General features: G+C 59.4%; 1 protein-coding gene across 2 annotated transcripts in view; it reads left to right on the top strand.

Annotated features, from left to right (window-relative positions):
* Window positions 1-4,639: 4,639 nt before the first annotated feature.
* The window catches only part of SBNO2 (strawberry notch homolog 2), a 72,589-nt gene continuing 63,757 nt past the window's right edge, over window positions 4,640-13,471 (top strand). The window contains exons 1-2 of one of the 2 annotated variants that reach the window (XM_054466106.2): window positions 4,691-4,769; window positions 12,137-12,577. The gene's annotated coding sequence lies outside the window, so the exon portion shown is untranslated. Of the gene's footprint in view, window positions 4,770-12,136; window positions 12,578-13,471 lie in introns of both variants that reach the window. The other variant, XM_054466104.2, reaches the window with a different exon arrangement.

Genomic DNA, 13,471 nt, shown 5'->3' with positions numbered 1-13,471 from the left:
CTCCTCTCTTGAACTCCACCTGCAGCCTTCATCCTTATTATTTTCTCATTGAACATCCACTTCAGTGACACCACGGACTGGACCGAGGAAAATCAAGAATTTCCCTAGGGCGGCTCACGCCTGTAATCCCAGCAGTATGGGAGGCGGAGGCAGGTGGATCATGAGGTCAAGAGCTCCAGACCATCCTGGTCAACATGGTGAAACCCTGCCTCTACTAAAAATACAAAAATTAGACGGGCGTGGTGGCACGTGCCTGTAATCCCAGCTACTCGGGAGGCTGAGGCAAGAGAATCACTTGGCCCCAAGAGGCAGAGGTTGCAGTAAGTTGAGCTCATGCCACCGCACTCCAGCCTGGGCGAAAGGGCCAGACTTCGTCTCAAAAAAAAAAAAAAAAGAATTTCATCTGGAAATATTCACAGTGGTTAAATTCTATTAGGCACTGTCTGTCTAGTGAGTTGTCTGAACAACCTAGCAGCTAGTTGCTATTATTATTATTATCATTATTATTATTATCAATTTTTAGACGGAGTCTTGCTCTGTTGCCCAGGCTACAGTGCAGGGGCACGATCTCAGCTCATTGCAACCTCCGCCTCCCAGGTTCAAGCGATTCTCCTGCCTCAGCCTCCCGAGTGGTTGGGAACACAGGCACGTGCCATCATGTCCGGCTTATTTTTGTATTTTTAGTAGAGACAGGGTTTCACCATGTTGTCCAGGATGGTCTCGATGTCTTGACCTTGTGATCCTCCCATCTCAGCCTCCCAAAGTGCTGGGATTACAGGTGTAAGCCACCATGCCTGGCCACTAGTTGCTATTATTATCACCCTCCCCATTTTACAGGTGGGAAAACCGGGGCACAGAGAGGTTAAGTAACTCTCCTTGGGTCGCACAGCAGATTCACAGCACTGTGCTCCAGGCTGGGCCATGAGCCCCAGTACTGTGTCCCTGCTGCTTTCCGGAGCCACCCCCTGTGATTTCCTGGAAATCCCCGCATCTGACTAATTCCCTAGGCATCCCCCGACTTGGCGGATTCCTGCCTGCTGAGATGGCTGGACCCACCCCGGCCTGGGCAAACTGCCCCCACTTTAGGCAAAATTACCCATCGAGACCTTGTGGTTTCCCGAGGTGGATGTGGCAGAGATAGAGCCCACGCCTCTTCCTGGCTCACTTGGTGCCCTCAGGGCAGCTCCTGAACAGTTCGTGCCTCAGTTTCCTCCCTCGTGAAATGCAGGTAATACCAGTCGCTACCCCAGAGGGCCGCTGTGGGAACAGGGCCGGCGTCATGGGTGTGTGTCTCGGGGCTTCGCCCACCACCTGCACTCAGAAGGTCCCGGTGCTCAGCGTGATGCTTTGCTGTTGCCTAACCCAAGCTATGAAATACGTTTTGTGCCGGGGTACCGCGTTTTCATTTCCACTGATCCTCAAAAGTTGTGTGGATGGTCCAGTGTGGGAGGAAATGAGCAGATGCAGCCGCCACCTTCCAGCCCTCAGACTGGCTTCCTCACTCTTCCAAATCTTTAGTGCCTATTGCTCAATTTAACTGCTGTTCAATTTGCCGTGAAAAGAGTCTCGGCAGGGCACGGTGGCTCATGCCTGTAATCCCAGCATTTTGGGAGGCCGAGGCAGGCGGATCACCTGAGGTCAGGAGTTTGAGACCAGCCTGACCAACATGGAGAAACCCTATTTCTACAAAAAAATACAAAATTAGCTGGGCATGGTGGTGCATGCCTGTAATCCCAGCTACTTGGCAGGCTGAGGCAGGATAATCACTCGAACCGGGGAGGAAGAGGTTGCAGTGGGCCAAGATCGCATCAATGCACTCCAGCCTGGGCGACAAGAGTGAAACTCCGTCTCAAAAAAAAGAGAAAATAGTCTCACAGTTGAGATGAGCACCTAGTTTGCCAAAAACCGGGAGGCAGAGGTCATGCCATTGCACTCCGGCCTGGGAGACAGAGCGAGACTCCATCTCAAAAAAAAGGAGATTTGGCCGGGTGCGGTGGCTCACGCCTGTGATCCCAGCACTTTGGGTGGCTGAGGCGGGCGGATCACGAGGTCAGGAGATTGAGCATCCTGGCGAACATGGTGAAACCCCGTCTCTACTAAAAATACAAGAATTTAGCCAGGCATGGTGGCAGACACCTGTAGTCCCAGCTACTCGGGAGGCTGAAGCATGAGAATGGCGTGAACCTGGCAGGCGGAGCTTGCAGTGAGCCGAGATCGCGCCACTGCACTCCAGCCTGGGCGACAGAGCGAGACTCCGTCTCAAAAAAAAAAAAGAGATTCAGTGTGGAGGGAAGTATCTCTGTCGGGTCTGGCTGCTCTGCGGGACTCTGAGGAAAAGCTCACACCAGGTGGACGCCATTCTGTCACCATGGGTAAAGGAGACCCCCAACAAGCTGAAGGACAAAATGTCCTTGTGCCTCTTCTGCATCTCACTCTGGACATACCACTTCTGCCTTCTGGGTCTCAGTTTCCCCATCTGCCCCCTTGTGCTTTTGGGTTTGATGACAGGGGTCCTTGGCCTGAAATTTTTTTTTTTTTTTTTTTTTTTTAGACGGGGTCTTGTTATGTCACCTAGGCTGGAGTGCAATGGCGCAATCTCGGCTCACTGCAACCTCCGCCTCCCAGATTCAAGTGATTCTCCTGCCTCAGCCTCTTGAGTAGTTGGGATTACAGGCACTCACTACCACACCTGGCTAATTTTTGTATTTTTAGTAGAGACAGGGTTTCACCATGTTGGTCAGGCTGGTCTTCAACTTCTGACCTAGGTGATCCACCCACCTCAGCCTCCCAAAGTGTTGGGATTACAGGCGTGAGCCACCATTTTTTGTTTGTTTGTTTTTTGAGACCAAATCTCACTCTATTGCCCAGGCTGGAGTGCAGTGGCGTGATCTCAGCTCACTGCAACCTCTACCTCCTGGGTTCAAGCGATTCTCCTGCCTCAGCCTCCCTAGTAGCTGGGACTACAGGCACGCACCACCATGCCCAGCTAACTTTTTTGTACTTTTAGTAGAGATGGGGTTTCGCCATGTTGGCCAGGCTGGTCTCAAACCCCTGACCTCAGGTGTTCCTCCCGCCTCGGCCTCCCAAAGTGCTGGGATTACAGGCGTGAGCCACCGTGCCTGGCTTTTGGCCTCAGTTTTTTAGAGAGGTGCTAAAAGATTTTAAATCTACTTATTATCTGCCTTACCAGGCCTTCTTTGCTCGAACCGTTCTTCCTACTCTTGTCTGCCTGGCACACTCCTACTTGAACTTCAAAACCCCAGCTTCAACACCCTCTTCAGCATGCAGCCCTCTATGAAGCCCTAGGCAGACATTTCAACCCTCCCTGAGATCCCGCATATTGGAGTGTCTGGTCTTGGTTCTCTCTCCCCTCGACCAGGGGCTTTCTGATGTTGGGACAGAGAGCTGAGTCCTCTGTGAGACCCTGGGTTTTCCCAGCTCATGACCAAGCACACAGAGCAGCATCGATTAGAAGTCACTGAATGAATTAACAAAGTCATGGACAAATCAACTCTAGTTTCAGGGGGTTGGAATGGGGGCAGAGGCCTCCAGCTTGTGGCTGCATGGGTCCAGGGAGCTGTATCAGTATTGTCATGGCTGAAATTGGGCTGGGGAGGCAGTGGTGCCTCCCACACTGGATCTGCCTTCACTGGCTCAAGTCACAGGAGAAGTGCCCCGAGGCTCAAGTCACAGGACAAGTGCCCCGAGACTCCAGCTCCCCACGAAGGGCAGCCTCCCACCACAGCCACCCAGAGGAGGAGCCCCTCAGGCCCCCGTGGCCCTGCCTGAAAGGATCCTGCTGTCTTGGGGGTAGCCCCTGGGACTTACCCAAACCCCCATGTGCCAGTCACCATTCTGCAGCGTCCAGAACTGTATTTGGTTAGGGAGAGAGATTAATGAACAGAGATAACTTTTGGTGAGAGGGTATGTCTGACAGGCCCAGAGGTGATTATTTTATTTCATTTTATTTTATTTCATTATTTATTTATTTATTTTTGAGATGGAGTCTCACTCTGTTGCCCAGGCTGGAGTGCAGTGGTGCAATCTCAGCTCACTGCAAAACTACCTCCCAGGTTCAAGCGATTCTCCTGCCTCAGCCTCCTGAGTAGCTGGGATTACAGGTGCCCGCCATCATGCCCAGCTAATTTTTGTATATTTAGTAGAGACGGGGTTTCATCATATTGTCCAGGCTGGCCTCAAACTCCCGACCTCAAGTGAGCCATCTGCCTCAGCCTCTCAAAGTGCTGCGATTACAGGTGTGAGCCACTGCGCCCGGCTGGTGATCGTCTTAGTAGCTTTTGAGGGAGTCTCAGTTTAAAAGTCTCGGGTGAGTGAGCCCCAGTGGGGGACGCGGCACATGCAGAGGCCTGGAGGGGGTTCTGAGGAAGGAGGAAAAAAGGGGATGCTGTACCACAAAGCAGGTTCCATTTCACCAGCACGGTGCAGAAGAGGAAACTGAGGCTTGAGGAGGTGAAAGCACGTGCTGGGGTCTCAAGAGAACCAGGCAGGGCGGGATTCGAACCCAGAGCCGTAGGAGTCCCAGCCCCTTCCGAATAGCAGAAGGACCTCAAGGGATTGGCTTGGAAGGTGGCCCCGCCCCCGAACCGAGACCACGCCCCCACAGCTGGAGGCCCCGCCCCGCGGCATGACCGGAAGTGCGCGGGGCCCCCAAGATGGCGACCGAAACCCGGAAGTGAGCGGAGGCCGCTGCGAGGCTCGGAGAAAGTGAGGCGCCGCGGGCTCCGCGCCCGGCCAGACCCGGGCCCGAGGTGAGGCTCTGGTTGCGACCGCCGCCCCGACTCCACCGCGACCCCTGCCTGGCCCGACCCCGCTTGTGGGTCCGGCGCTCCCCGCGGAACCCTGCGCCAGGGGCTGGGGGTTCTGGGGACCGTGGGGCGGGGGCGAGCGCGGCGCGACCCCCGCCCTCCGCCGCGACCCCTTCCGAACCCGCCCTTCGCCGCCAGCGTTGACCCCGAGCTGCCCCGCGACCACCGCCGTGAACCTTGACCTACCACCCCCCCCCCCCGGCGACCCCCTACCGTGAACCTTGACCCCACCTTCCGCGACAACCCTCCCAACCTTTCCTTCCCGCTCTTCCCGGTGACTCCCTGTCCCGCGTTGCTTGGTGACCCCCGACCTTTCGTTTTCTGGTAACCCTTGACCCCGCACTCATCGGTGCCCCCGAGCCCCTTGGTGACCCCGCACCCGCTTTTCCTCGGTATCCTGGCCTTCCTTTTTGGGGACTCTCGACTCCGTGCGCCTCGTGACCTCGACCCCTTCGTAGGAGTGACCCCCGGTCTCTCCCGCCTCCCCGATTCCTGACTCCAGGCTCCTTGGGCGTTCGTGTCCCTTCCTCCTCCTTGTCCCCGGTTCCAGGACCCCTGCCCTCTCGGCCCCGCAGCGCAGCCCTCTCTCCCTCCCTCCCCTTGCTCCCCGCCCCTCCCGCTCCTGGGGCCTCCGACTTCTCTTCTGGGGCAGATGGTTTCTCGGTTTCTGCATGGAGGTCCCCCGGTTTGGGATGGGGGCTTGCTGATATTAGGTGACCCCGGGGCCGTCTGGGCGGAGTCTGCAGAGCGTGTTGGGGGTGGGAGTGCGGGTCGCATTCAAACCCGGCTTCCAGGGACAGGCAGGAGGGAGGGTAGCGGGCTGAGATGGCCCGAGTGGGGCCCGGGAACAGCGTGTGTCGGTGAAGGGGAAGCGCAGGCCTCTTGGTGGGTCCTGTCCCCCGTAGGGCACTCTTCCCACCACCCCAGAGTCCCGAAGAATAAGGCAGGTGGGGCCTGGAGGGACCAATCCCCAGACTGGCCTGGGGCGTGGGGGGCAGGCGTTGTGGAGAGCCCACCCAGCGCCTCCAGGGACGCCGGGCACGGATGGTGCTGGGGCAGGGACGGTGGGTGTCTCCTTGGATGAACTGATTAACATTCTGAAAAGTAAAAAATAAATAAATAAAAAATCTCTAAAATGTGTAGCCGGGGCCTCCCCTGGCTGCTTGTTCCCGGAATGCCTGTTGTTCCCGCCTGCTCAGAACGTCCTTCCTGCTTGTGACTGCTGGGACGGGTCGGGATGGGTTTGGTGCCATCTGTTGCACGCCCTGTCAGCGAGAGTGCCCGGCCTCGGAGCTGGCCTGTGCTGATGCTGGCTGCCAGTTTGTGGGGGGTGGTTACAGTGAGTGTTTCACAGAGGGGCAGAGGGAGCCAAGATTCAAGAGAAGAGCATGGGAGGGGCCGAGGACCCAGGGCCGCAGACCCCGTGGGCAGCCAGCCCGATTACACGGGGATTACAGGCTTCAAACTTTCTTCCAGGCCTCTTCCTCCGGGCCAGGGCAGCCGGCACTGCTTCGTGACTGAGGGGTGCTGTGCTGTTTCGGGTGCCCTCCCTGGGATGGCTCTCCCTGACTTGGCCCTGGAAGAGGAGCAGCGGGGACCTGGGACCCAGAGAGTTTGTGGCAGGCCCGGCAGGTGCCGTCCACGCCCTTTCTTCCCAGACATCCTCTGGTCTTCAGGGATCTGGCTGCCCAGCCCCAGATTTTCCCAGGGGTGGCCCTGGTCGTGGGGTGATGGCTTCTCACAGTGGCCTGCTCCGGTCCACCTTCAGAGTTCTTGACGAAAAAGGGCGAATTTGAGATCTGGGCCCCTCGGTGGGTGGGATGGAGAACAGCAGGATGGGGGCCTCAGGGCCTCCCACGGCAGAGGAGACGCAGGCGGGCTCTCGTCCTTGGAGAGGGAAGGACTTGGAAGGCGTCTGCCAGCCCCTGGAGTGTGATTTCAGAGCACAGGGAGGAGGCTTTTGTTTAACTCTGAGGATCCCGGCAGACATCTGCCCACACCTGCCAGGAGCCAGGAGGACCCTGGTGTGGAGGGGGCTGTGCAGGCAGGGGCTGGACTTTCAGGGGGAGGGAGCCTGTCAGGCAGAGCACAGAAGAGGTAGCAGGAGCTTTGCTCATGCATTCACTCTCGGTTTGCTTTGGGGTCTGGCCTCTCCGTTCGTCCATTCACTCTTGGTTGGCTTTGGAGTCTGGGCTAGACAGGAGGCACCCAGGTGTGCAGGTGCGGAGGAGAGGGTGCATGTTCTCCAGTCGCGTGACCATGGGCAGTCACTGCCTTCTCACCTGGTGGGGAAACCGAGGCGGAGAGAGGTTGCGCCAGCCACCCCTAGACCCCCCACCCACTTGCTGCCTAAGGCCTTCCCCACCCCCAGGGGTGTGAGGGGTGTGACCAGCTTGGGCTTGGCCCAGCCTGGCTCCAGCAGAGTCACGGATGCCCCTCCGGCAGGGCCCAGGCGGAAACGCCAACACTGCCAGAGTGAGCTCTGCCCCAAACAAAGAGGCGACTGTGTCGGCAGAACCAGTCCGGCTCCCAGAGGCCCCCTCCCAGGGGGCCCCCATGCTGGGGGGTGGGATCAGCTCTGGGAAGGGGGCGGTATCATGTAATCCACAGCTGTAAACACTCCTGGAGGCGGTGTGGAGGCAGCCCCCCATGATGCCAGCGCTGCCCTGGGGACTGTGCATGTGTGTGTACACGTGTCTTTGTGTATCTATATGTTGTGCCATGTGCGTGCACATGTGTGTTGTGTGCCTGTGTGTTGTATGGATGTGTGTATTCTGTGTGTGCGTCGTGCGGACGCGTGTGCATTGTGTGTGCGTCGTACGGATGCGGGTGCATTGTGTGTGCGTCGTACGGATGCGGGTGCGTTGTGTGTGCGTCGTACGGATGCGGGTGCGTTGTGTGTGCGTCGTACGGATGCGGGTGCGTTGTGTGTGCGTCGTACGGATGCGTGTGCGTTGTGTGTGCGTCGTACGGATGCGTGTGCGTTGTGTGTGCGTTGTACGGATGCGTGTGCGTTGTGTGTGCGTTGTACGGATGCGTGTGCGTTGTGTGTGCGTTGTACGGATGCGTGTGCGTTGTGTGTGCGTTGTACGGATGCGTGTGCGTTGTGTGTGCGTTGTACGGATGCGTGTGCGTTGTGTGTGCGTTGTACGGATGCGTGTGCGTTGTGTGCGTTGTACGGATGCGTGTGCGTTGTGTGTGCGTTGTACGGATGCGTGTGCGTTGTGTGTGCGTTGTACGGATGCGTGTGCGTTGTGTGTGCGTTGTACGGATGCGTGTGCGTTGTGTGTGCATTGTGCATGCCTGTGGCTGTGTGCTCCTGTGCATGTGTGTGTTGTTCGTGTGTTTCATACGTGTGTGTTTTATGGGTGCACGTTGTGTGTGTCTGTGCACCCGTGTTTGTGTGTTGTGTGTGCCTGTGCACCCGTGTTTGTGTGTTGTGTGTGCCTGTGCACCTGTGTTCGTGTGTGTGTGTGCCTGTGTACCCATGTTCATGAATCTGTTATGCGTGTGTGTATTTTGTTGTGTGTTGCCCGTGCCTGTGTGACCGTCCTCGTGTGTTGTGTGTGTGTATTTTGGTGGTTGCGTGTATTTTGTGTGTGTGCTCATGTTATGTGTGTGTTGTCTGTGTCCATGTGCCCATGCTTGCGTGTGTTGCTCACACATGTATTTTGTGTGTGTGTGTTGTGGGTGCATGTGTATCACCTGTGCACCCATGCTTGTGCAAACGTGTACTTTGTGTGCATGTTGTGTGTGCACACATGTTGCCTGTGCACCTGTGCCTGTTATGCATGGGTCCATTGTGTGTGTGTGTTGTGTGCATGCTGCGTGTTTTCATGCACCCCTGCTTGTGCGTGTCTTGTGGACGTGTGTTTTTTGTGTGTGTGTGTTGTGTGCACATGTGTGTGGCCTGTGCCTGTGTGCACATGTGTGTGTGATTTGTTGCGGGCAGGCCTGGAGTGCCTCCGGTCACTTTTTCCACAGCCGAGGGCTGTGTGGTCAGACAGCACACGGGGAGGGCTGGGTGTGTCCAGCTGCCAGTTGAAGCCTAAGAGCGAGGTCACCCCGACCTGGTTCTTGTCCTGGCCTGCCCGCTGTCTGCCCAGCAGTGTGGGTGGACTCTCAGCCTTGCCCCTCACCTCTGCACTCTCGCCCCCAACCCCCGGGAGGTCGGCCGGCACCTGCACCCTCGGGCTGGGACGAAGAGCAGACTGCCAGCAAAGTGGTCACCTTGCCTCCCTGCTGGGAGGTGCGGTCACCTGTCACAGGGCCCAGGACTCAGGAGAGGGCTCAGCCCTGGGGGCGAAGGCAAACCTGGGGTTCTGGCCAGACGGGGATTTCGGACGCGTGGGTCCCATCAGCTCTCACCCCGGGCCTCCTGGGCCCTGTGAGGAGGCGGGGGTTAGATCTGTCGTCTGCGCCCGGCATGGATGCTCTGCGTAGACGTGCTCGCGGAGAGACGCCAGACGCAAAAGTCCACGGCACGTGACTCCGTTCATGTGACGTGTCCAGAGCAGGTCAGTCCACAGATGGGAAGTGGACGTGTGGTTGCAGGGGCTGTAGAGGGGTGGGGAGTGACTGCTGTTGGGGACAGGGCTGTTTTTTGGGGGAATGGAATGTTTTGGAATTAGAAGTTATGGTGGTCTGCCTTAGAATACGTTGAAACCATTGAGTCATATGCTCCGGACTGGTGCCTCTCCTGGCGTGGATTGTATCTCAGGGAAAATAAAAGTGTTTAACAGAAAGTAAGACTTCCCTGTCCTTCGGAATCCCCTGTTGTCACCACAGGGTTGAGCGCGGTGTCCCCGGGAACCGGTCAGGCAGCCCTGCAGCCAGCTCGCATCAAGGGGTGCTGGGCAGCTGTCCTATCCCGACCCGTAGAACGGCAACAGTGATGGCGTCACCCCACCCCCCGGGGGCCCCTCGCCCAGGCCCAGCTCTGCCCCTGAACCACTCGCTGCTTCGGGGGGGCAGGGAATGCTGCATTCTACTCGAAGGGGCCCTACGGGACTCCTGGCATGAGGGGACGGGCCTTGGGGCATGAGGGGGACGGGACTCCTGGCATGAGGGGGACGGGCCACATGGGTGGTACACGGGCCAGTCAGCCTGAGGGTGCCTGGTGGTCCAGGCGGAGGCCCCGTGAGAGCTCAGCGTGGCAGCGTGGCCCTGAAGCTCAGTCCCACGGAGGCCTCAGCCTGGGGCCACGCTCGTTCCCTGTGCCCTGGCTCTCCTGCGGATTCCCCTGGGCCTCTCGCTGGACAACCCCGTGAGTGATGGGGTGGGAGGAGGGGCTCAGAGAGTCATTGCTGAGTCAGCTCCCCTGCAGGCACCATGCCGGGCAGCCTCGTGCAGTGCGGGGCATGGGAGTGCTGGGCCCTGGCTGGGGTCAGCAGATCGCACTGGCGGGCCTGGTGCCACTGTCTCAGTGACCTGCTTCATGACTCGTGCCCGCGCTTCCCGGAGCCCTGCGAATGACCTCCATCCCCAGCAAGAACAGGCGTCCAAGTGAAGCTGAAAGAGGCGGCCTTGGCCTTGGTTCCAGGCCCCGCTGCGTTTTGAAAGTGATGTGCGCCAGGTTCCGGAAGGCGGGTCACTCGCGTTTCCTGGGAGTCGCTGCCGCTGCGGGCTCCTGGGGCCAAGGCCCTGGGTGCTGGGGCGTGGGGAGGGGGAGCCGGTGAGCCGTCGGGCCTGGCGGGCAGTAAACATTTCTGGAACTGACTCACTTGCTGGGGAGGGGCAGCTAGGGAGGGTCACGGAGAAAGTCCTTGCCCGCCATGGCCCCAGACCGCTGTCGGCTGCCCGTCCAGCCTGGAGTGAGGAGGCGTCTTCCTTTGCGTGTCAGGTAAACTGAGGAAAGCTGCCTCTGGGGTCCGCTGCACTCGCTGCCTGGCCTCTGGTGCCCAGGGGCCGGGTGGAATGGGTCGCAGGACCCATGCTGATGACCGCAGCCTCCCTACGCTGTGAGAGGCCCAGGCTCTGTGGGGACAGAGAGCCGCCAAGGTGCCTGGAACCCGTGGGTGTGAAGGGGGTTCCAAGGCCACGGGGGACGGTGAGGAGCTTCTCAGGGTGGCATCACTGTGACCGGAATGTTTTCACTGGTGGGGCAGGGGCCCAGCCCCGGAAGCTGCCGAGTGGGTCTCACTCAGCTGGGCGCTGGGGCCCGGGTGGAGAATGGCTGTCGGTGTTGCCCGGGTGTGGCTGGGCTGACCAGGGGCATTTTTGGGGGCTTTTATCAGATCCTGGAATGACTGTGAGCCGCCAGGAGCTCGGGGGAGCTGTGAGCCCCCAGGTGGATGCAGGAGCTGTCGGGGTGGCCCTGAGGGCTGGGCACCCAACACTGCCCCGGGGTGGGGGTGTGGATGCTTGAATTGCTTGCCGACTTTGGAACACCAGGGGCTGCCACCCTCAAACCCAGACTTGTGGCTTCTCTTGAAAAACCAGATGATCTAGAAACCCCGGCCACATTCCTGCCCACGAGTCTCCGCTGCCCCTCCCCAGGGGTGTACCTGTGTGGTCCCCTCCCCCAGCTCTGGTGAGGCAGCTCCTGCCCCACTTGGAGGACGTAGGAGGGGTGGGGAGGTTATGCTGAGAGGAGGACACTGGAGCTCCACATCCACAGCCTCTGGGCCCCTAAAAGGAGCGGTACTGCGTCCCCCGGAGCCTGCTCCCGTACTCAGTGGCCGGCTTTGCTCCTGGCTGGCCATTCAGGAGCCTGGGTTTCCGTGCACACGGCCTGGCGCTGTGTCCTGCGGGTCTGGGTCAGCCCCAGAGATGCCACCATCACCCCCAGCCCCTGGAGCCGTGGGTGTGGTGCCTCCCGGGGCACAGGGGCTCTGCAGAGGGGTCGCCCTGGATTCCTCGGGTCCCGGCATCGTCACAAATGTCCTCATGCGTGAGACCCTTCTCCAGCTGGAGAAGGGAAGGTCAGGTCAGAAGCCTGAGAGGGACCTTGCCCTGCTGGCTTTTAGGAGGGAGGGATGGCGTGATGGGGGATGTGGCTCCCTGAAAGCAGGGAAGTGGGGCCTCGGCCCAGCGGCCACAGGGAGCAGAATCCTGCCCCCTGGCCGAGCTCAGGCGCGGACTCTCCTGGAGAACCCAGACCAGGGCCCAGGACAGCAGTGCCTTGACCTTGGCCTTGGAGCCGTGGCTGTGGAGCAGCCGGCCCACCTGGACCTCTGACCTGCTGGGCCCACAGAGGGCGCGTGGGTGTCGCTGTCAGCGGCTAGGTTTGGGGGAAGATGGATCAGGCCGCGCTGGCGAACCTGGGGTTCCTGCTTCTGTGATTTCGGGCCCTCTGTTCCCTCCCCCAGGCGTGGACCAGCGCCCGACGATGCGGCCATTGTCAGGACAGGGCCGGTAGCTCCAGCAGTCAGCGCTGAAGCCTCGCTCTGAGCGGTCTTGGAGCTGCCGTCTTCAAGCCCAGCCTGAAGCCAGAAGGGACTCTTCCTCCTCCTCCAGGACCTGATGCCCTCTGGGCTCGGATGCAGGTCCTCGTGACATTTTTGTCACCAAGGCTGGACTTGAGGAGCTCAAGGACAGTGGTGACCGGTCGGGCCACTAGCCTGGGATCAGCATAGCCCGGCTGCCGGCAACGCTTGGCACTCCCCCAGGAGTCAGGTGGGGAGACCTTGTGGCCTGAGGCCACCGATGTGAGGCAGTGACGATAGCAGGTGTGGGATGGGCCAGACTACCCTCCATACGGATTGAAGACACACAAGGGCACCTCCATTTCAAAGGACCGGAAGTCTGGAGTGAGTGGGGATTTGGCTTAACATCTGCTCAGGAGAAAAAGACGTGTGGGTTGGAGGGGACCACAGGCTCAAGCTCAGCGTGTTAAAAGGCTTTTAGCGTGTGTGTGTGTGTGTGTGCGCGTGCGTGCGCGCGCTTGTGTGCAGTTGAGGTCTCGCTCTGTTGCCCAGGCTGGTCTCCACCTCCTGGGCTCACGCAGTCCTCCCACCACTGGGATTACAGGCATGGGCCACCGCGCTGGCCCCAAAAGACTGAAAATAAACACGAGACCTGAGCAGGCTCCTCACAGCAGCAGAAGCCGCGTGGAAGCTGCTTGGCTGCCACAGAAAGCCGCACCACCCTGGCCAGGCGGACAGGCCTTTAACCGCCAGGTAGCAGTGAGGCCCGGCCATGGGGACCCCACGTTAGAGTCCCTGCAGCCCGGCCTGGAGGCTCTTTCTGCATAAGCATTTGTGTCGCGGGAGCTCCTTTCCGCTCCCTCACCGGGGCCTCCCTCTGGGGTCTGGGGTCTGAGATCTGGGGTCTGGGATCTGGGGATCTGAAGTCTGGGATCTGGGGTCTGGGGTCTGAGATCTGGGGTCTGGGGTCTGGGTACTGGGATCTAGGGTCTGGGATCTGAGGATCTGGGGTCTGGGATCTGGGTTCCGGGGTCTGGGGTCTGGGATCTGGGGTCTGGGGTCTGGGATCTGGCAATCTGGGGTCTGGGATCTGGGGTCTGGGATCTGGGGATCTGGGGTCTGAGGTCTGGGATCTGGGGTCTGAGATCTGGGGATCTGGGGTCTGGAGATCTGGGATCTGGGGTCTGGGATCTGGGGTCTGAGATCTGGGGTCTGGAGTCTGGGTACTAGGGTCTGGGGTCTGAGATCTGGGGTCTCGGATCTGGGATCTGGGGTCTG

Source organism: Pongo pygmaeus, chromosome 20 (genome assembly GCF_028885625.2).
Source record: "Pongo pygmaeus isolate AG05252 chromosome 20, NHGRI_mPonPyg2-v2.0_pri, whole genome shotgun sequence".
Lineage (NCBI taxonomy): Eukaryota > Metazoa > Chordata > Mammalia > Primates > Hominidae > Pongo > Pongo pygmaeus.
This window is presented reverse-complemented; position numbering and strand designations above follow the sequence as displayed.